The 22,467-nt window shown below is 48.8% G+C and overlaps 1 protein-coding gene and 1 long non-coding RNA gene across 4 annotated transcripts in view; both read left to right on the top strand.

Moving 5' to 3' along the window:
- Nucleotides 1-17,897, top strand: part of LOC146766255 (uncharacterized) — a 32,026-nt gene extending 14,129 nt beyond the window's left edge. Inside the window, exon 3 of the long non-coding RNA XR_014958162.1 lies at nucleotides 287-17,897. This is a non-coding gene — a long non-coding RNA (uncharacterized LOC146766255). The remainder of the gene's footprint in view (nucleotides 1-286) is intronic.
- A 354-nt stretch (nucleotides 17,898-18,251) lies between these two features.
- DNAH1 (dynein axonemal heavy chain 1) overlaps nucleotides 18,252-22,467 on the top strand; it is a 72,279-nt gene continuing 68,063 nt past the window's right edge. The window contains exon 1 of one of the 3 annotated variants that reach the window (XM_085590626.1): nucleotides 18,252-18,394. The gene's annotated coding sequence lies outside the window, so the exon portion shown is untranslated. Of the gene's footprint in view, nucleotides 18,395-18,614; nucleotides 18,786-22,467 lie in introns of those variants that run through there. The other 2 variants (XM_085590625.1, XM_085590624.1) reach the window with 2 other exon arrangements.

The following is a 22,467-nucleotide window of genomic DNA, read 5'->3' as shown; positions in this document are numbered from 1 at the left end:
GTTCAAGGGGCTGATCAACATCAAACCATTGAAATTAAAGGCTGAGGAGAAGCAGAGCCATAAACATTTATTGCAACACTCTGCATATCATCAGCTGCTGATTTGGAGGCAATGGGAATGTGCAGCTGAAATAATAGGATTTATCGGAGTCTGAGATGAACTATCCTTGATGGATGGTTGTAGAAGGGAAACAGTGTGCCATCTCCAGCATAAGGCCATTCCTAAAATGCAGCAAGGGGGTGGGGGGGCTGTTGCCTTTATTAACACTAATCTCTCTCCATTTTAGAGCCCACATCAACCATCAGACCCAACTGCAGCTGAATAAGGATCCAGCTTGAAGACAATGCACTGGAATGTCCCAGAAGACTGGAAATCAGAGTTGTGGTCTCTCAACACTGAGTGTGTAATTTGCTGGAAAGTTGACACCCTTTCTGCTTTGTCTTGATGTGTTTTCCATTTGTTTGATCCCCTTTACATTTTTGTCTCTGTTCTTCAGACAGAAAAAGCAAATCTAGGAATTTCTTCAGCTGCTCTCTCTTTGCTTCCCATTTTTTTCTGTTGCTTCACTAACACAAGCTCATTAATAATAACACCAACAGTTTGCCTTTTAAAGCAAGCTCCATCTCCTGTCACCCACCAGTGCAATGGAACCCCACCTTTGGAGGGGAAACACAGCTGCTGTGCTCCCCCCAGACAGCAGGAACTGATGGCACTCAGAGCTCAGCTGCTGTAATCAAATTGTCTCCTGTCACCTTGAACACCCTGTAATGCTCCTACAGCTAACAGGCTGGGAGGAGGAGAGGGCTGAGAAAAGCAGTGTCAGAAGAATGTAGGAAGAGAATAATTCGATAGATTTTTTTAGTTTGGTGGGTTGTTGTTTTTTTTTTTTTTTTTTTTTTTTTTACATTGATCTGAAAATTGAAGTTATGGATTGTTTTTTAAAAGGGAATTTCAGAAAAGATCTCTCTCTTCCTCCCCCTCTCTTCTAGAAGTGATCCCAGGGAAGTATTTCCAGGCAAAAGTCTCTGACTTAGAGATCATTCAAGGTGTTTATGCTCATCAAAGTACCTAATATTTGAAACAGGAGAAAAACCCAACTTGACTTTATCAGATTTACAAACAAGTTAGCTTTGGCTGCATTGAACATCTGTTGTAGGCCCCATGGAGAGGAACTGTCTCGTACCTCTCCTGGGAACTTTTGGGCAATGCAGAAAGTTTACTGGTGTGACAAACTGGCCCTAATTTGCCCTCTAAAAAGAGGGGGGCAGCATTACAGCTAACCTTTTGTCAACACTCTGTGGCACTGACAGGACAAACCCTTCTGGATCAAGGCAAGAGGAAATGCAATGCTGTCACTGTCCCATCTGAGACATCCCTGAGAGCCCCAAATTTAGAGCACCATTCATACTTCACTGGTCTCTATACTAACCCCTCAGCACCAGCATTTCTGATAAAACAAGCCTCCCCAGGAGCCTCCATCTCATTTTTCTTGCTCAAATGGGTTGCAGAAGGGACTTGCTTTTGTTTCCACCAACACAAAGCCGAAAAAAACCCTCAAAGCTACATCCGTATGGAATGTGGGTGGTTGGAGAAAAATGGGTTTCCTGCTGCTTTGTATGTCCTAAAGCCTATTAACTGGTACTCTGTCTCTACCACTTCTTGTTTTGCCTGACAGGTTAAGCCCGCGTTGGCTTGATGAGACATTAGTGGCAGAACTTTTCCTGTGCCAGCCTGACACAATTCCCACTCCCACAGTCCCGATGTCCCCCATTAGCTGCTCTTGAAGGCACCATTTGAAGATGTTGCACCACATCTTCTCACTGAGACCTTGAAGGGAGCCTGTAACCCTCTGAAGATTGCTGTGAACTATGTAGAAACAAAACTGGTTTCCTCAGGATTGGTGCAGTGAGTGGTGAAGGTGGAGTGGGGGAGCAGGGACACCTAAGCAGAGATTTTCTCCCTGTTCAGCTGCTTTAGGCATTTGGCTTCTTGTTGCCCAAGTTCCTCTATCCTCAGTCATGAGAACTGCAGTCCTCATTCCTTCTTGTGGTCCACAAGTAGTTTTCTTCTGCTGCACCTCCTAGCAGAGATCTGTTCGTAAGTGCACCTAAGACTGGTTCCCCCTGCCTGCCCTGACCTCTTCTCTGTCCCACGACAACGAAACATAAAAAACATGAATGCTAACACTCCTGCAAATGCAAGAAAAAGGACCTTTTCAGCGTGGCTTCACATCTCTGGGTTGCTCAGAAGCCATTTTCAGCACTTCAAGTTGAAGTTCTTTTGAAAAGGAGAATCAATGCTGAGGCAGCATGCCCAAAAATGAGGGGTCAGTAGGCTGGTGTGGGGGAGGTGCAGGTGATGGAGGAGCAACGGGAGAGTGCCTCCAGTGTGTGATCCCTCATTGTAGCTGAATCACTAACCCTAAACACATAAATCAAACCCAGCTTGGGGATCACGCCTGCAGGCACCCTCTGTTTGATCTGGGAAGGCTCACTTCAGCAGCAGCTTTTGGAAAGACTGTGCCAAGGCTGCACAATGGGAAGGGCTGCTGTGTGTTTCTGTTAGCATTGACACATTTGCCCCATTATTCATGGCTGGTCTGCATTTTGCTTCCTCTTGGTTCCCAGCCTACTTTTTCACTGGGTTTTCATGCCTTTGAGGCAAGCAGCACTGAAATGGTGCCAGTCCTTTGTCAAGAGCCAACTGGGCATACCCTGGGCTTTAGTTTTTGCTGGCGACAGTCCCAGGAGAAGGTGTCTTGTGGTCCTCCATCATATGTGTCGCCTCTCCTCTCTGCTGTCCAGCTCACTAATCAATTTTTAAATCTATTAGCAGATTTTTTTTTTTTTTAAGTAGACATGATGGAAGAGTAAGGGTCTCAAAGACAAGTGTTAGGAAAACTGGTGTCCAGACCTTTTCCCTACATCTTCTTGCAGTGCCAGCTGAAGTGAAAGGCTATGATGTATGAGCTCACTTTTAATCAGGTAATCCAGCTGGGAGAGAGCAATACCATAACAATCCATTCAGGATTAAAGAAAAGCTTCTTGCAGTCTCACTCACCATCCATAAGACATTCATTGTCTCTGCTATGAGCTGCAGGCCCTTCTCTGCTGGGCAGAGTCCCCCAGGATGGCCAAGCCCTGGGACATTGCCCATAGCAGGAGCCACTCCTTTCTCAAGGGGTCCTTATCCACTCAAACAACATCAAGCTGGGCTTTATCTTCTGTTCATGCCCCCAGCAGAACTGAACAAAACCCAGTGGCCATCCTTCCCAGCATCCCACCTCTGCCCATGCCTTTGGCTTTGCTCAGGTGCCCTGAAGAAGAGCAGTGTGGGGCAGGGGGAGTGGGAAACACAACTGCATTGCCAGGAACAGGTCCTCAGAGTCTTCTGCCCAAATTGTGGGCTTATTTGACTACTCCAAAGACACTATGAAGTCTGGAGGCCAGGAAGAAAGTGGTGCTATGGGGTTCTCCTCTGAAATGAGCTACCTGAACCCAGGCACACATCTGGCCAAATCAGGTTAGAGTTTCTCCAGGGTGGTTTTGCCACTGCTGGAGCTGACAGCTGTGCAGGGGGACAAAGGGAAAGATTTGCTTGCCTTTCCTCTATAAAGGCACCACTTGGTCAGTGCTTCTTCCCTGAAATGCCAGGAAGGTGCTGCTGCTCTCCCAGTTACTGGCATGAAGAAAGCAAACTGGCTGTCCTTGGCATTTGATATAAGGCTTTCCACAAACACCAGCTAATGGGAATTCCTCAGTGGTGTCCCTGGGAGCTTCAATATTGGATGTCAAGGCAGACTTTTGTCTTCTCAGCAGGCAGTTGGACCTGATGTGCTTAACCCTTTCCAGCCTGAACCAGAGGGCAAGGGACTGAGCATGGCAGGGCCTCAGAGTGGGCTGGGGTCCTGCTCCAGCTCCCTGCTGTGCTTGGCTGCTCCATGCCCTGGCCTCAGCTGCACAGCACTCCTGCTCCTGCACACTCAGTGCACGTCCAGCTTTGTTTTATTGTCAAGGTGCCTCGGAGGACAGGGATCCAGGAGGATTACTGAATGCCTTGCAACTCGGAGCTGGCAGGCACACAGGGCACGCTGAAGGGTTTTGTTTGTGCCTGGTGAGAGCAGCTGTGGGCAGGAGTGGGTGAGCAGGGAAGTTACCAAAAGAGAAATAAAGAAACAAAAGGCGAGTTGGGGCAGGGGGGGTATGTTTGCATGGGGGAGGGCAGGAATTTCTTTTCTTTGTCGGAAAGTCTAAAGTGCCTTTCTTTAGTGCCTCGGTCGCTGCATGGGGCCTTGGTCAATAACATTCCTCCCTCACCCTGCGGAAGGAGACGGGCCAAGCAAGACACGGCTGAATGAAATTCCTCTCACCTCACCCCGTAAACATCCCAAGAGTCTGGCCCCATTATGGCTGGGTACAAAAGTCTGGGTCCGAGGCCGAACAAAAGGATGGGGAAGAAAGTGCAGGTTGCCAGGGCAACGCTGTCCAGGCTGCCTGGTTTTATCAGCAAGGGGCCTGGGTTTTCTGCCTGAGTTACGGGAATATGAGGCAATTTATTTCCACCACAAGACAGAGGCTTTAGAGGGCAGCGTGGTGAGGTCTGGCTTCGCTTTTGGTGCTCGCAGCAGGGCAGGTGAGGTGGGAGCAGCCGGGGCAGTCTCCAGGGAAGCGGGGTACCCTGACAGCCAGCAGCATCCCGGGAGGCACGGGGAGAACAGCGGTGCCCAGGGACTGTCCTGCAAAGGTTAACACGGGGCTGACCCTCCAGGGGGTCTGTCCAGTCTGCCCCTTACAGGGTGTAGGCTCTGTCCCAGCCTCCTCTACAACACAGGGAGTCTGCTTGTTCCTCTGGTCAGAGTCCATTCATCTCCCTTGACTTCTCCCTACTTGGGGATCCCAGTACCCTGGCAGGCTTTTTAGTAGCTTGACAGAGAAGGTTTTACAGTTTAATTCAGGCAGGCTTTGTAATTTGCCTTCCAGATGAAGACATGGAAAAGATGCCTTATTTCTAGGCCTATTTCTAGTCCTAGTGTTGTCTGCACTAGAGAGGATCTGGTCCACGCCCAGAGAGAATCAAAGTTGCCTCTGACAGGTCTGGATTGCAGTGGGAACATCTGGAACACAGTGCCTGAGGGTCAGAAGAAGCAGGACTGCCAGGTCCCCCAGCACAACATTTAGCAAAGTTAATGTAAAACCTTAAAGCTCCCTATGAGGACTGGATCTGTGTTGGCCTCATGTTGAAAAGGATGAGTTCAGCTCTGGGAAATTCAGTTCCAACTGGATTCATGTCCTTCCCTACCAGTTTTGAAACAGAACACCCAAGAAACAGAATACTCTAGAAATTGAGAAGCAGTATGGACAACATAGCAAACTGGCTGACCTAAATTTTAACGAAGGGTGTTATGACACTAGGGAAAATATCATTCAGGCATCCACTCAGTACAGTGGCTATATTGGGTAGCAAAGCTGTTCATGATGTGGCTCCCAGTCAGTCTGAAGAGGATGATAATGCTGAGTGTAGGGTCAACATGCAAGATAATGACAGTACAAAGCCTGAATGGAATAACAAAATAAGATACAAAAATCAGACACATTGATGTGTTACAGCCAGGAAAAGCAGGTATTTGCTTGGTTTCCAAACAAACCAAAAGGCCAAAATGCAGGAGTGATGGCAAAGTTTCCAGAGGCAAAACCTCTTGCAGAAGAGAAAGAACCACACTGAATGTTGTGAATGTAGTAGCCATTCCTGGTTTGTTTGATGTTTTTACTGTGGGGCTTGGGGAGTGTGTAGGATGGGTCAGTAGCATGCAAAGCCCTGGAACAAAACTTGCAGGCCAGCTCGGTTAAACGGCTGGAGCAGAACCAGCTCGGCAGGCCGTGGAAAGCATTCGGCCGAGGCAGCCTGCTCATCTCAATTCATCGAGACAAATTTCTAGACAAATGCGCCAAGCTGTGCTCAATGGAGTGACAGGGAAATTACTAATTAAACTGAAGATGATGGGATTAGTGGGAAGAAATAGAAGTCGGGCACAGAAGCTGTACCTCTGGACAGAGGCAGTAGCAGGGTGGACAGAGTTCACCACTGGAGTTTCTCTGGAATCGATCCTGGGATTGATCTTGTGTATTCTCTCCATGAAAGATGTTGTCATAAGAAGTGGAAGCGCTTAGGTTAAGCCAGCTGATGACGCAGAATGGGGAGGCATTGTGAATGCAGAGGAGACAGGAGATCAAACAGAAAGCAGCAGACAACCTTGAGCACGGAGACACAGGAATGAGTTGAAATTCAAGAGCACGAAATGCAAGACTAATCACAGGGTTGGGGTTTTTTGTGCTAGACAGGGAGTGTGTCAGTTGGACATGACTGAGGAGGAGGTGAACTTTGTTGTAGCAGTCATGGGTGATTATGAACCACCAATGAGCTAAAGGCACAAAAAGGCAAACGAGACCCGAGGGGTTTGGGATATTGCCAGTAGAAGCAGGAAATTATTAATAGCATTTGAGAAATACTGACAAGACCTCATCTAGCATTGGGTAGGAGTCCTGGACAGGTAGGCTGAATTGCTGCCAGAAGCAGTGCAGAAAAATTCTCTGAATATGATCAAGAGACTGGAGATCCTGTTTTACAAATAAAACAAAAGATGGAAGGAGTTATCTTCTCCATCCGTTTGCTAGTGATATCCAAGCACACCAGAAAACCTCAGTAATTAGAAAGCAAGGATCCTGACAACCCCAGACACCCCATGTCCCTGTGTGTCCCACCCACCTGAAACCACCTGAGCTCTTGCCCTCTACAGGATCTCTTTTGCAGAGAGACTCTTTGCACACTGCTCCTTCCCCCTCCTCGCCTTCATGCCTGGAAACTGATCCCCACTTCAATTCTAAGTAGGCAAAAAGAAAAGGAAAGCCAGCAGACTGGGGCTTTTGTACAGCAAGGGAGATTAGGGGCCTCCCAGGGACTTGCAGCTTGTAAGAGGGAAGGGCTGGGAAATGGAGGGAGGTAGGGGGGGTGGCTCTGCTCTCCTCCACAGACAGGGAAACTCAGACCTGCCTTTAGTCTACTCCTTGCAAAGTCTTTTTTGTCCATCTTCCTTCCTTTTTCCCCCCCTGCTTGACATTGTGGATCAGCTTTTGGGGGGCTTGGATCTTTTCAGTTCCTGCAATGGATTTAATTCCTGAAACGTGTGTCCTGTCCCCCACTCCCATTCTGAATCAGGAAAGCATTCACCAAACAAAAGCCAAATCTCCCTCCTGGGGGAATCAGGAAAAGAATCCCTGCAGTGGTCTCTGGTTTGAAGACAAAAGGTTCCTTGGACTATAGACAAGCGAGTTAATGCCACCATGGATTATGGAAACAGCTGTGGAAGAAGGATTAGCCACCACCTGTGTGACAAAGGCTACAGGTCTCCAGTCCCGGGGCCAGCAGGACCTATGGCAGATGCTTTGTGCTACCTGTCTGTCTGAGCTTGACTCTCAAGGTGCTTTCTTTATTCTCAACTTGCCCCTCTCAAATGCAAAGTGCTTAGGCTAGGATGAGCCAGACTTGCCTAGACCCAGGTTTGGACAATCTCAGCTCTTTTAACTTGAATTGACCGATTCTCTCCTTCCTACAGCCCAAGGCCTCTTTGGCTGTGGGCTGTAGGAAATGCCTTGGTGTGCTGAGCACACTAAGGCAGAGCAATGCTTGGCTACAGGGCAAGCACAGACCCTGCCACTGCCACCCAGGCACTGAGCTGCTCCTGCAGCAGCTTGGTCTGCCATGGGACACTGGCTTTATTAAAGCCTCTTGACCTGAAGGAAAGTTGCTACAGCTTTTAAGTGCTCTGTAATGTCCTACTTGTTGGTGTGTCCATGCAGCACCCATCCCTTTAACCCTTCTGGGTTCAAGCTTTGTCCTCTGTAGACCCATCCTCTAGTAGGGAACTTGCAAAGTTAAAATCATTACCAGTTTTGAAACATTCAGCTATTCTAGTGAACTCAATTGAAAAGCTTTTTAGGAGACTAATAATCCTACCTCCCTAGCAGAGATTGAATAATGTGCAGTAAATCCTGCCTCAGGCTTCCTGCACTGAACAACACTGTGGAAAAGCCTTGTGAGGCTTTTTGCTAATGGTGCAAAGCCTGTCCTGTGCATGGGATGGACAAGGGTCCTCTGGAAAATAGCTCAGCTGTGGAATTAACACTAAACTTGCTGCAACCAGATTGTTTTGGGCAATTTAATGTGTATATGCATGTTTTGTTCTATAACAGTCACTTACACAGTCCTTTTTGTCACAGAGTTTTTGATAAACTTTAAACAAAAACCTCACCAGAAGGGTAAACCAACACTGGAAATGTCTGTCCAGGGAGGCTGAGAGGTCTCCATCCTTGGAGATACTCAAAACCTGATGAGATATGGTACAAATCAACCTGCTTGAGCTGGCTCTTCTTTGAGCCAGGTGGTCAGATGAGGTCTTCAGAGGCTCCTGCCAACTTCAACTGTTCCTTAATTTTTAAAAAGCTGCAGAAGGATGATTTAGCATCTAAATTTCAGGACAAAAGGTTTGCCATGGGAACTGACCATCCAGGTGCAAAAGCACAGAGCCTGCTTGAGCTGAGGGCAAGGAGACATCCTGCTACCCACAGAGCATGAAAAGCTTCTTCTCTTTGCTTCTTCCATCCAGCCAAGAGAAAAAGACAGTAGAGGTGGCCTGAATTATGGCACTTGTGGGTTTTTCCTGTTGCTGACAATAACGAGGGGCAGCATTAGTTTCCAGGCAACTGATTTGGTGTCTTTCCAAAGGCCTCTGGCAGGGGGGTTTCTCACTGAAGACCCTGTTTTCTTCCCTTCCTTTTGTAAGTATTACACTTTCAACTAAATTGCACTCCACACTCCTAGTTGCAGGTTTTTTGACATCTTTGCCTTCAATTTTCAGATCCTCTCAGTTCTTTTTTAAACACAGGCTCTCCTCGTGGAAACTCCCAAAGGGGGTGGATCTGCAGGGGCAGCAACACCAAGTGAGTGTGGCAGAGATTAAAAACTGGGCTGGTGAGAGTGGCAGAAGACCCAATGGTAAGGTACAGTCACAGAGACGGGCATGTGAACTTGGTGCTTCTTGTAATCTGGAATGATGAGACTAAAGGAAGAAAGACTGGGAAGCTGGGATCAGCACACAACTTTGACAGACCTTCATGTCTACAAACCTAAAAATCCTACAAACCACTCAAAACAGCTTTATCTGAACTTAACCAAGTCCTCACCTTGGATTATGGTGGCACTGCAGCAGGACCTAAGGTGAGAGGTACCCATGAATCTGCTAAATGCCATGGCATATCCCCTGCTAAAACTGGACTACCTCCCTGCTGAAGGAGAATAAAAACACTGGTCCTCCCTGCGGCTTCAGAAGGAGAATAAAAACACTGGTGTTTAACAGATAAAGCTCAATAAAGCTGGGTATTTCCAAGAACAAAGGAAATTAAATTCTCCAGACTGCACTGTAGAAGTGTCCCTCAATGTTCTTTGGCCCAAGCCCGTGTACAATTGTAGATATAATTCTTTTAGGCATAGAGACTTGGCTTTTTAGAATCAGAATATTTTTCCTGGAATTTTACTTTTAGTCTTTAAAATGGAAAATTCCAGAAGAGAAGGAGAAGTTACAGGTTTCAAGGAATATCAGGGATCAACTGTTTCCTAGCAGAAGGCAAGCCAGGAGTCAAATGTGACCTCAGTACAGGCTCTGCCCTCACCAGTCAGGGGTTACACTCATGTCCTGGGAATGGGGGGAACTGGAGCTGGGAATCAGAATGTTCAGACCAAAACAGGGAAGCAGCAAACATACCATTTCATACAAAATGAAATGAGATCCAACAGGGAAGAGGAGAGGGAAGGTGGAGGGGGATCCATTATTCATGAAGGCAACAGTAGTACAACAGAGCTTGCACAGACCCATGCAGAGCTGGATAAGGTTACTGCAGAAACAAGGGTTGGTAATGGTATGCCAAAGCTCTGCTGCTTGAGTGTAGAAAGCAGAGGCATTGAGTCCTTCCTTTTCCTTTCTTTCCCTTCTTTTCTCTTTCTTTCCCTTCCTTTCCTTTCCCTTCCCTTCCATTCCCAGCAGGTAACACTCTCCTGGGGTATATGACATCAGAAACAAGCTTCCTTGGAAAGCTCTGCTCGTGGTCCTTTGAGGAAGATTTGGGAAGTTAGAAACCTGTAGAGCACAGGATGGAGAAGCAGAGCCCAGAGAGACAGCAGACAAGTGAGATCAAGGTTCTCCCCCTCCCACCAAGGCTGATCCTGATTTCCTCCACAGGGAAACCTATCAGGGCTTGGTGCTTGTCTCAAATGACAGCACGTGTTTGCTATGGCTCTGTGGTTTCCCACAAAGCAATGATTTTTTTTTTTTTCTGTTTGATGCTTTCTCTTTCTTCTCCTTGCAGCCAAAGCTGCTGGCTCCTGTCTGGCAGGCTGGCTGTGGGACACCATTTGCAGATGGGTGGGTGAGCAGGTAGCTGTGTAATGCTGACTGTTACAACATAGAGGACATATCCCAGCAGCTGTCCTGAGGAATTAAACATCCCTGGCTGTGTGAACAGGAAACTGGGCTCTGGCTTTGCCCTGCTTGGCTTGGAAGTAATTATCCTGAAAGTAAAAAGGAGGGTGAGCCACAGGGCTGGATTGATTTGCAGAGGAAGGGCTGTAGCCTTTATAGCTTGTAATGGCATCACCTGCAGTGGCTTCTGGGGCTACTTAAACTGTGTATGATGGGCTAACTCTAGCCCTTCTTTCAGGCAGCAGTGGTGGCTGTTACCTGCATCGCTGTTATTGCTGGAACTCAATCAGGTGTGTGGGGCAAAGAGGGGATTGTTTCCTGGGCACTTGGTGGTGTGTATATACAACACAGGTGGTGGGTAGGACAAACAGTGGGGACATTTTGCTTAAACTGGTACGTTCCTGCTTACCTTTTGGTTGATGTGTAGGGGAGAGGCAATGGGGAGAGGATTATCTAGTAAAAACACAATCAGATGTGGAATGTGAATAGGACTGTGGGCTAGGATCCAGGGGAAAAAAATCCACCACTAACTACGATGCTTTTGTTTTGCCTTGAGTAGAATCAGATCTGAAATCTTGGAGGTGGTAGAAAATGAAGTATTTCCTAGCCTGGGCAGCTTGTGCAAGGCAGAAATGTGTGCAGGCTTGTGCAGTGAAGGTGATCCCTCCACTCAGCAGCTGAGAAGGTAGCAGCAGCTGTAAGGCTCACACCAGCAGTGTGGTGGCCCTGGGATTGTGACACCCTTATAGGGGCCACCCTGAAGGACTAGAGCATGGGCTGAATCAGGCCCTTGTGCAAAAAAAGGGAGGCTCCCTCAGCTGAGGGAGGCTTAGCAGGATCAGACCCCGCTGGTGCTGCAGGAAGTGCTGACACCAAATCAGTGCATGTCATCACCAGGCTGTGCCTGGAGGGATGTGTGGCTTGAGTACACTAGCTTGGATCATGTCCCATGTATGGTACTAGGGCTGCCAGGCACTGCAGCCAGAACATTTAGTGCTCACCTGGAATACATTGCATGATATATTTAGAAAGCTCTTTTCCCCATTGTTTTTAATTGCATTCAGCTTTTTTGATATTTCTGCTGGTGGTCGGCCACATGGTTTTGCAAAAAAAAAAAGCCACCACTGAGCAGCGTGTGGGCCCTGTGTCTGCCTGTGAGCCAGGTCCCATCTGGCTGTAATTACTAGCTTCACATCAGCAGAAGAGTGTAATATTTAAACACAAATGTTTGATGTTTGCATAGCAAACCTCAGGATGGAAAGCTCTTGATAATCAGCCTGCAGGGAGGAGGTGGGCTTGCTGCAGGTGAGCACTGAGGTGTGTGGGATGTAGCAAGACTTTGTGGGCTTTTATGGGGATAGAGAGAAAAGCAACACTGAATTCAGAAGCCCTTCATGCCTCACTCTGGGCAAGAGCTCTACACAGCATTGCAATCCTCATTCCTTAGGCCTTTGAGCTACAAGCCACACGGAGCAGGGTGGTGCAGGGCAGATGACCCTGCCAGGGATTTCCCATCTCATCCCACCCAGAACATATAAGGAGGTCACTGAAACCTGCAAAATGGTAGAAGAGCTCCTGAAATCAATACAGGCTCCTTGCCCTGAATTGTAGCCATCAGGATAGATCACAACCCTTGTTAGGTTTCAGCAGCTCAGGCACCAGCTATGCCTGGAGAGCAGGAAGCTGAAGCCAAATTCATAGAAACATGGACAATCTATTGCACTGGCACCCCAAAATTAAGATTGAGACCACAGCAAGCATTAGCCACCTTCTCTGGAGAGATAAGATCCAATCCACAGTACCCTTCCAAAGAACCTTCCCCTGCTTGTAGTGGACACAACATGATAACCTCTTGTGTATGGCACTTTGCCTCCCTGCCCTTCAATCCCAGTCCTTGGGGAAGGAAAACAACAAGCTTGTACTTCACCCTGCTCCAATTGGGACGACAAGTGAGAAAACGGCTTCATCTGCTCCCAGGCACCTCTGGAAGGTGACAGACACATGTGCTGCCTGCAGCATCCTCTGTTTAGCATTAATGTCCAAGCACCTCTGTGCACACCCAGCCAAATGAGAGTCCTGGAGCTGCTGGCCCCTGTGCCACCTCCTGTAGGGTACACAACACCCTTACTTTGTTCCTGACAGAGAAGAAAATCCATGCCTGGAGATGGCTTTCATTCATAATGCCATCATGGGGCTAGCAGCTGGCTCTTCCTGAGCTTGTCCAGACAAGGTTCCACCTGTCACAACTTGTCATTTTATAAGTGCAGGAGGCTAGAGCCTAGGATAACAGGATAATAATAGGATAACAAATGCCTCCTCACTGTCTCAGGGGGTTTGGGGACCTATTCTCTGCAGCTTGCACACCCAAGGTGAGCCAGCCCTACTGTCGTCACTGCCACCGAGGAGCATTGCTCATCTCAACAAACTTTAAAGCTGCATCCTGACAGACTAAAATAAATCAATCAATAAATAAATCGTCCGTCTCGTCTACTGAATTCTGCAGTTTATTTCCTCAGTGCTGATGAAAAATAGTTGGATGCTTAGTAGCTTCATGAGACTAATTATGATAAACGGCCCCATTGCTGCTAATATCCGGACATTAATTCCCAGATGGAGCTGCAGAAAATGTCAGGAATGGAAATGTCAGCTCTCTAAAAGGACCTGGCAGGTATTGAAGTGGGGACTGGAACGTCAGCAGAGGAGGGAGTAGTGGGAGATCTGGGAATTAGCAGGATGTCGGTACACATTTGGAAGCTATAATTCCTCTCACTTGGTTGCCCAGTTCCTCACAGCAATGCCACAACCACAGCTTTCTTCACATTTTGCCTTCTCTGAGCTCTGCTTTGTGTACTGAGGCAAAAGACTGGCACTCACTAAGCAGGTGACAATTTCTTTGTGCAGAAGAAGCTCAACCTTAAGTTTCAGGAGTCTCCTTCCTACTGAGATCTCCAGAAATGCCACCTGCTCTGCAGGATGGACACTGGGTGTGGGGCAGACAGGCTGAGAGGCAATGAAAGGTCACAACCAAACTCTTCTCCCATTCTCCTCTAGGTTTCATATCTGCATTCATATTTACATTTCTACAATTACCAGTTGAATACAAAAATATGATGGAAAATAGCAAAAAACTCTCTTGGGGTTTTTGTTCTGGTTTTGGGGGGGGGGGGTTGTTTGTTTGTTTGTTTGTTTGTGGGTTTTTTTTTCATTTTCCACCAACAGTTTAAAATAGTTTCTTGTATTTAAAAGAGCTATTTATGGAAAATATACCCTGCCAAATGAGAGGTACTTCAAGGTAGATGGACCAGCCAGACAAATTGTATGAATGCTCAGCTACTGACAGCACTGTGTCAATGATGGCAGAAAGTCAGGCTGGCACCTGGTGCATTAAATCAGCTGATGAGCAAGTTCAAGAAACTCTGTGTTGAAGCCATTTTAAATAAAAAAAAATGTTAGGTTGTCCTCTTATGGTGCATAGGCATGCATTGATTTTGCTGCTCCGTTCAGCCTGCTGGCTCAGGCCCCGTTCTGTACAGCATGTGAAACAGCGGTGTTCACATGATGATCTATTCCAGCTTTTGGCACATGGTTCCTAGTGGAAAAAATCTGAACAGGTTGGGGATTCCTTGATCAGATGCCAGCTGGTTGAAAGAAAGGCTTTTCACAGGAGTCTGTTGCTGTTTGTCAGCAAAGGCTGGAATTTTTGCTCAAAGAGAGATCATTTCAACATTTACCTGCTGAGAGGCGATTTAACATTGAGCCTGACAGGTCTGGTTCAGACCGCAGACTTTAACCAGAATTCTCCACAGCCCCCAGCGAGTCTCCTGTGGTAGGGAGCCAAGATGCCTCTGTTTCTCATGAAAAGCTTGAAGTTCCTCTGGAAGCTTCAGGGAAATTTTCCAGCCTTTCTATAAGGAGGCAAATAAGGGGGAAGTAGCTGAATGATATTTGCTGTGGAGCTACAGAGCTCCAAACCTCCTGTGTATGTTCTGACAGATGACCTGTCATCTGCGTGAAATCTGGCCATTGATCTGTTGGGACTTCTGAGGAATTTAAGGGTCTAGTTCCAGGGGGTTTGGGAGCCAGAAGGTGAGATACTTGGGAACACCTCTGCCACTAACCCTCTCTGGAATCAAGGTCCCCATAAAGTACATATGGGCTCTTCTTAGAAAAATCTCCCAACTTACTGGAAACTTCCTGCTGACAAGCTCTTTCTGACAGCTCTTTCTGTCATGGAGAACAAGAACATGGCATTTGAGGCAGTCCTGGCTAAATCAGCTGAACCACTTGTGTGAAAAGGGCTACTGCAAGCTCCTCTGCCCACCACTGCTGAAATCTTATCACTGAGGCTTGTTTATCTTCTCAATCCCCACTGCCCTGCCTGCTCAGGCTTGGTCCTGGTGATCTTCACTGTGAAATTTCTCCTTCTGGACAGCCCCACACTTTTTGTGTGTCTTTCCTGGGGCAGTAACCTCTGCCTGCAAATTCCCTGGGGAAGCCTTCTGGCTGGGTTAATGGTGTGATCCCTAATGTGAGAGAACACACACTGGGGAGATGATGTGCTGTGGCACAGTGGTGGAGGTGAAGGATAAAGTTAGCTAACAAGAATGTCACTATTGGAGCCAAAGTCTCATTTGCTTTCTGAAGCAAAAACTGGCTGGAAAGTACAGAACTTGCAGCTACAAACTGTTCACCGGTCCCAGCCTGACTGAATTCAAGGTAACAGCCTTGTTTCAAGAGAGCTGTTGAAAGCAGCAGGAATATAAAGAGAATCTGGCTTGATACCACCTCCCCAGAATCAACCTGCCCCTTCAGGAGAAGTGCTGAGGCAACAAGAAGCTAGACTTTGTCTTGACTCTCCCTGTTTTATGACTTTCTCAGGGGTTTGTGTCTTGGAGTTCGATCTGAGGACTTTCTGTCAAATGTACTGTTAGCATTGCATGAAGCACATGTGGTGCTTCACTCTAGATTAATGCTGTATCTCATGTGTGGGAACACATGTAGGTGTGGAGACAGAGAAATCTAGGGCCTTATTCTCTAGTGGCCTTGTGCTTTAAGGATCATTTACACCTTCAGCAAAATGTGTGTGGGGTGGGTATGGAAACACTGCTAAATCTGATGGGGCCTGCCACCCACAGTAGGGGGTAGGTGCAAGTGATTGAACAAAACACCCAGCACATCATCTCCAAGGTCCACAGAAGTCAGGATTTTTGCTATTTTATTCTTCCTCCTGTAACTAAGGGGAGACTGCTCTCTGTAGAAGTGAGTTTGGGTGTGATATGGGGTTTTCTGGGCTATTGGATTGGGATAGATGCAGGAGAGCCAAATGAATAAAAGCACAGAGCAGGAAAAGTGGCTCCAAGAGCTCAGACCATGTACAAGAAACTCTGGGCTCCTCAATCAGAAAAGAGCCTCATAGACAGAATGAGCCACTAGCATGTTTCACATATTTCTCCTTACCAGTGCCAGCTCACATCTTAACACATACCGAAACTGGTTTGATTCTCATGTCTGGTAAATGTGTGAGAGTTCTCTCCCTCCCTGTGAGACTCTGCTAACCTTTGCTCATGCTTTCACTCCAGTGGTGTGACAGGAGAATAGTGTATTCCTTCTCCCAAAACAGCCTTCCACTAAGGAAAATACTGGCTAAGTCACTGTCCAGTGTGTTTCAACAGGGACTCAGGAACCTCTTCTTGGAGAGGTGTTTTCTTGGAAACTCAGCATCAAATCTGTGGCCTCAAAAGAGCCCATGGCAGAAAAGGAGCACTAAGAGGAACTATCAGAAGAAAGACAACGCTAAACCTTTTGTGCTGGCCCAGCTGGGGACAGGATCTCAGCTCAGACTGATATGAGAAGGTGAAGAGATGCTCAGCTGTGTCAACCATCACCACTGCCACTTTGAACCTGCCCTTTGCAAGTGGGTAAGTAACACATTCCCCTGCCTGGTCTTCCTGGGTTAAAGGAGCACCCATGGAAGCAGGACACAGTGCCAGCACATCCTGCTGCAAGGCTCTGGAGAGCAAGGCTCTGGAGAGCCAGAAAGGCCTTTTGAAGGCAGGTCAGGGATGGATCAGGCATGGCAGCACACAGGTGGAGAGCAGGTGGCTCACACACTTGTTTGCTTTCTGTTCTGGCCTGGTGGGTTTGTGAAGGCCCAGCCAGTTGAATCAGTGGGACTTTTACCTCCTGACTTGCTGAAGCATTTTGTGGTGAACCTTGCAAGCCTGGTCCAAAATGAAGCCCAGCTGACCACAGGAAGAGCAAGACCTGCTGTGAATCCCAGCCCACTGCAGGGAGGATGAAGCCAACACAAAATGGATGCAAAAAATGTTTTTCCCATGCAAAGGACAACGGGGCTCCACCACTGTTTCCTCTCAATCAGAGAAGCCATCTGGGATGTGACTCCAGGGAACTCCAGCAAGAGCTGTAATTATATCAAACATAATTGAGGCAAGCCAGCAGTGCTCCTTACTTAAGTAAAGCTATGAGGCCAGCAATATGACAGAGGACATACACCTGGGAGTTTGTCCAGCATCCGCTGCTTTCAGTGGGGCTCGGAGCAGTTCAGCACCCAGAGACCTCCTTGATGCATGGTGCTGACCCTGTGAACACCTTGGCAGCAGCTGAGCAATGCTGTGAGGGAGCTTGCTTATCTGGAGAAGTGTTTCTTTGCCTGAGGCTCTGCCTGCCCCACCTTTCTCTGTCCAAACCTCACATCCCCTCACTTGCAAATTTTTGGATGGCACAAATGCTTCGCCACCCTTGACTACCAGGCCCTTTGCCCCCAGAAGGTACCCAGGCAGGGAGAGGAGCCAGTGCTCTTGGCCTGGGCTCTGCTGCTTCCCATGGCACGCCCCCATCCTGGTGCCTCTTTGCCTAATTCTCTGCCCCCACACAAGGCCCAGCAGGCATCCCTTGGGCCAGCCTGACAGCTGTGCTGTTCTGCTCCTCTGGCCCTGAATTCTAGGACTTGCACCTCTCCCAGGTGCACAGCTGGGAAGCAGCAGGATTTACTGTCAGCCTGAACCAGGCCAGCAGGCATTGGGCATCTCAAAGGAGCTATGAAGCAGCCCCTGCCTGCCCGTCTGCCACAGCTCTCCTCCTGCAGGAGCCTCCACTTATCTCCTGTTTCATCCTTTCCTCCTCCTCCTGAGCTCTTTGTACTCCTTCACAGTAGATCTCTTATGGCTTGGCTTTTTTCTCTTTAAATCTTTTCCTCTCTGCTTTTCCACCTCCTTTCTCTCCCCCAAAAATAATCCAAACCTGTTCTTCCTCACTCCCCCGCAGGGCTAGCACTGCTTGTCCCTTCCCCACCATTCCCTCTGTGGGGGACCAGTTTGTCAGGGCCTGTTCAACAGGACTCAATGCCCTTTTCCTTCTGTAGGGATAACATGTTCTCCAGGCCCAGTAGTCCCCCATCCTCACCCAACATGATCTTTTAGCTCAAGACTTCCATGGGTACACAAGGTTGATTAAGACAAGCCAAGGTGCAGCTCTCTACATCAGCACTCTGCCTGCCTCCACTCGTTTTGGAGATGGGATGGAGGAAGGATCTGCTGGACCTTCCTTGTCAGTGGCCGGCAGGGCTGGCAGCCAGCTGGTGTGGGAGGTGACACTGCCCTCCTCGCATGGTGAATGGGGGCTGTCCCCAGCGGCACTCGGTGGCTCCTCGCTGGCATGCCGAGCGCCCTGGGGCTGGCAGCCCTGCCTGGAAGCCACAGGCTGGTGGTGGCTCGGTGGCGCTGCTCCACAGCCGTAGCCTCTGGTGGCAGCTCCGCGTTGGCCCTAGTGTGGTGGCCCAGTGGTGACTCTGAAGTGGCAGCGGCGGCTCTGTGGTGTCCCCGTGGTGGCAACTCAGAGACGCCAGCGGTAACTCCGTAGCGGTGGCCCTTAGGCTGCTCGGGGGGCTCTGCGCTGTCCGAGCGGCGGCAGCTGAAGCGGCACCGGGAGCTTTGCGGTGGCTCTGGGGTGGCACCGGGGGCTCTGCTCAGCCCCGCGCTGGCAGCTGCAGCTCGGGGCAGACGCCGCTTCCCCAGGGGAGCGCTCCCCCGCGGCTCGGGTGTGGCGTGGCCCGCAGCTCGGGCCCGCGCTGCCCCGCGCCTCCTCCGGACCGGCCCAACGGCCCGCGCGGGGGGGAGCGGCCGTCTCGGCCCGCAGCCTTCTGCCCGCCCCTGCTCCCGTGGCAACGCGTGCGGCGCGGGGCGGACTCGGGGCGGACTCGGGTCGGGTCGGTCGGGGCGGACTCGGGTCGGGTCGGTCGGTGCGTACCGCCCGCAGGCAGCGGCGCTGGGGCTGCGGGCTGCGGGGAGGGCCGCGGGGCTGGGCCGGGCGGGCGCGCAGGTGTGAACCATGAGGGAGTCCCCTCATGGTGCGGCAGGGCCGGGACGGCTCGGAGCGCCGGGAGCGCGGTGTCCAGCGGCCGGTGCCCAGGGTGGGCGCTGGGAGCAGCTCCTGGCGCTGCCCCATCCCCACACGTTAACAGCCCCCGGGCTGCTCCTGCCGCGTCCCGGGGTCTTTCAGAAATGAAACGTAGGGCAGCGTCCGTTTCACCCGCGTTGCGCTTGGTCGGTGACACAAACGCTGTTTGTGGGGTGGCCGTGTGAAGGTCCTGGGCACCCGCCGGCCGCTGAGCCCGTGTCACGAGCAGCACCGGCCGCCCCCGCCTGCGCTGCTCCCGGCGTGGCTGTGCTGGCGTGCTGCTTTCCCGTGGAGAAAAGAATGCCTTTAAAAACCCAGAGGAAAATCAATTTTAAAACTCTGCAAATTGTTGGAGGGAATGGGCTGCTATAAAACTCGAAATTACTTTCAACTCGCTTTTTAAAGTAGAAGGGTTTTGAAGTACGGGATAATGTTTAAAGCAGTTTGTTGAGAGCGCATCACCTTGTCTGAGCTCATATTGTAGGGCTTAAATTATAGGAAGAAGGAACTTCTGCATGCTGGTGTCCAGATGGTCTAGTAGCTGGGATTCTGGCTATGCACAGATAAATAGATTTTAGATAAATACTAGATTTCACTCTGTGGTTTTGCTTAGGGGTTAGATGATATTTAAAGTACTATTCTCTAGTTCTGTTGCAATTTTTAGCTATTTTAAACCTTATCTGAAAGAAAAGAGTCCCATCTTGTCAAAGCTTTGGATCAAAGAATTGAAGTAGAGGCAACAGATCAAAAAGCTCATACCAGACGTTGAGCAAGACATGTGGGAGTTTGACTCTTGGATGTGTAAAGCCTGGATTTACCGAGAAATTGTAATTATAGTTTTGCCACAATGACACACAGACGCTATAACTAATGTTGTGTCAGCAGTGCCATAAGAATATGCTCTCACTTTAAATAGTTCAATTTAGCATAATACATCATACCTGGTATATCTAGGAAACATGCTTTTCAGGTGTGAGGGAGCATGACTAAATTAAACAGAGATAGGTGTCACAGCAGTCAGGAAAAGATTTTATAGCTAAAGCTGGGACATCTTGGTGCCAGCCTGATGTTTGCCAGCAAAGAACAGGGAGATGCTCCCAGGTGTGCCAGGTGGGGAGAAGGGTTACTGAGGAGGGCAGAGAAGCTGCTTTCAAGAAGACATCTCACCTGCTTGCAATGAGGTAGACTCCTATTTCCTCCACCTTTGTGCCCCTCCTTGTCAAAGGAGAGCCTCAGTCCTGAGGCAAGTGCTCTAAGTAGGAAAGGACTGAAGGTTGTGAACGTGGCAGGTATCCAGCCTCTGCCCCCAGCTGGGGTGTGAGAGGGCACTGGGCAGTTTCACTGCTCTTCTTCAGGATCCCTCGCTCAACCAAGGAATCCTTGAGCGCAAGCTACGTGGTACCATCAGCAATTGCTGTAGCAGAGCTGGCTGAAAACTTGAACTGCCGTTGTGTACTCGCTGCAGGATGGAAGGTGTTCTCACCCTGGCAATCCATGCCAAACTCTGCTGCTCAGGGATGAGGGTCTGGGGTCACCCCTGGATGGAGGGAGAGGAGGATAGCCCTAGGTTTGCATGCTGCACATTCTTTCAAGGCAGTTGTTGTTCAAAGCTTGGAAAGAGGGAACTGCTCTGGAGTAAACTTCTTGGCTCAGCAGTTAGGCTGAGTAAAAGAGAGAGGGTCTCTTCTCATCTTTGAAACCAGTCTGGAGACCATTCCTGAGAGGTGGATGGGACCAGCCAAACCACCTAGCTGGAGGCTAGCACTGAAGCGAGCTTCCCACCTTGCTCTGAGGACCTCCTTGTTGGAAAACCCAGACACATCCCAGCAACTGGGGTGGCAGGAGAGTAGGACTCCCTTTGTGCTTAGCAGTTCTCCCATATCCACATCAGCTTTAGTGCTCTCAGACAAGCTATTTTACTGATTTGTTTGGGGAATTGCTGGGAAAACTTTGGATGCCTGGTTTTGTTCTTATTTTAAGTGGTGTGTCAGATTTCTTTGGAATTGCAAACACAAGGACCTTCCCTCTGTGCAGATGGGAGAGCATGATGGATGTTTCTCATCTGGACAGCTCTGGAGTAGAGGTTTGTTTTATTTTGACATAAGTGCTCAGGACGGACTTTATTGAGGTGTGAGTGAGTACACAGTGAGCAAAGTAGCAAAGAATTAGGCTTGCTGTGGGTTGTTTTGGTACATTTTTCCCCAGTCATGGAAACTTGTCCATCATGGGCAACAGCCACATTATTTTGGTTCGAGCAGAGATTGCCAGTCCTGCTAAATTGGGAATGGGTTCAGTCACTCACCCCTACTAAAGGTTCAGATGAACCTTGTGTCCTGGAACTGGCTTCTTTAATTGGATGATTTTAGGATTCTGGTGGTAAGAGGCAAAAGTACAGCAAGTCATGTGGGCACGGTGGCCCTGCTCCCAAGGAGAGGATGCTCAGGTGACACATCAGGAGAGGCACCACAGGCTTGTTCCGCCTTGCTGCTGTTCTCTGAGCCAATGCAGCAGGCACGAAAGAGTCCAGCAGTGATTCATCAGGAATCCTTGGATCTTGGCCGATTCCAATCAGTCCTGCTGGGCTGCTAAAATAGATATGGCCAGAGCATAAAATAGCTAATAAAAACAAAATCCTCCATGGAAAATTCATTCTTCAGGGTGTGAGGTTCCAGTTGCCATGCCAAAGCAAAGCTGAGAGGAGAGAGATTGGAGATTTTCTAGCTTGAAGGAGGGGAGGGGGTATTATTGATCTCATCTCCCAGGTCTTTCCAATCTGTTCGTTTACTCCATTTCACTTAAAAGATTCGCATCATGGTAACCTTGATTTATTATCTGATTTCTTTTTTGATTCAACCTCTCAAAATTGTGCACTGGCTTGAACCTGCAGTAATAAACCCGCACAGTTATTCCCTCTTATCTCCGGCGTGCATGTAATGCTTTCTCTGCTGTACCCGATTCATTCTCACAGACAGGCAGCAAGGTGAAATTTTGAAAAGATTGCCCTCTCTCATCAAGAGTATAGAGTGAGCAGAGTTTTCTCTCCATTCAAGAGCAGAGCAGAGAGGCCATGGCAGGAAGGGATCCAGTGCTGTTGTCTCTAGGTCAGGATGTACAAGTACTGTGCCAGCTGTGGCCTTCAAGACCAGACAAGGTCTTTCCAGAACTTTGCTGTGGAAAGCTGGAAGAGCAGAGGCCTGGCTACCAGAAGTAAGAAAGATCCTAGCAAGGGTGCAGGAGACAAACCACTAGCCAGGTTGGGCTAGAAGAGGAGTCTGGGTCTAGCCCTGAGCATGAATTTATCAGTAAGCTCTATTGGCCTTGGAGTACCTTTGAGAGACACCATGGAGAACTTTGACTCATAATTTATAGGAATAAGCTACACAGGTATGTGTACATCGTTATATCAGTGCATGCATGTGCAGGCTGGAGGGGTTTGTGTCACTTTAGCTGTTCTAATTAGTTACAATAGTCATCTCTGTGTTTAGACAAGCCTGAAACCAAGGGTTGCATTATCCTCATGCCAG

Source organism: Lonchura striata, chromosome 12 (assembly GCF_050655825.1).
Source record: "Lonchura striata isolate lonStrDom1 chromosome 12, ASM5065582v1, whole genome shotgun sequence".
In the NCBI taxonomy this organism is placed as follows: domain Eukaryota; kingdom Metazoa; phylum Chordata; class Aves; order Passeriformes; family Estrildidae; genus Lonchura; species Lonchura striata.
Note: the sequence above shows the minus strand (reverse complement) of the source record. Positions and strands in the feature narration are given on the sequence as shown.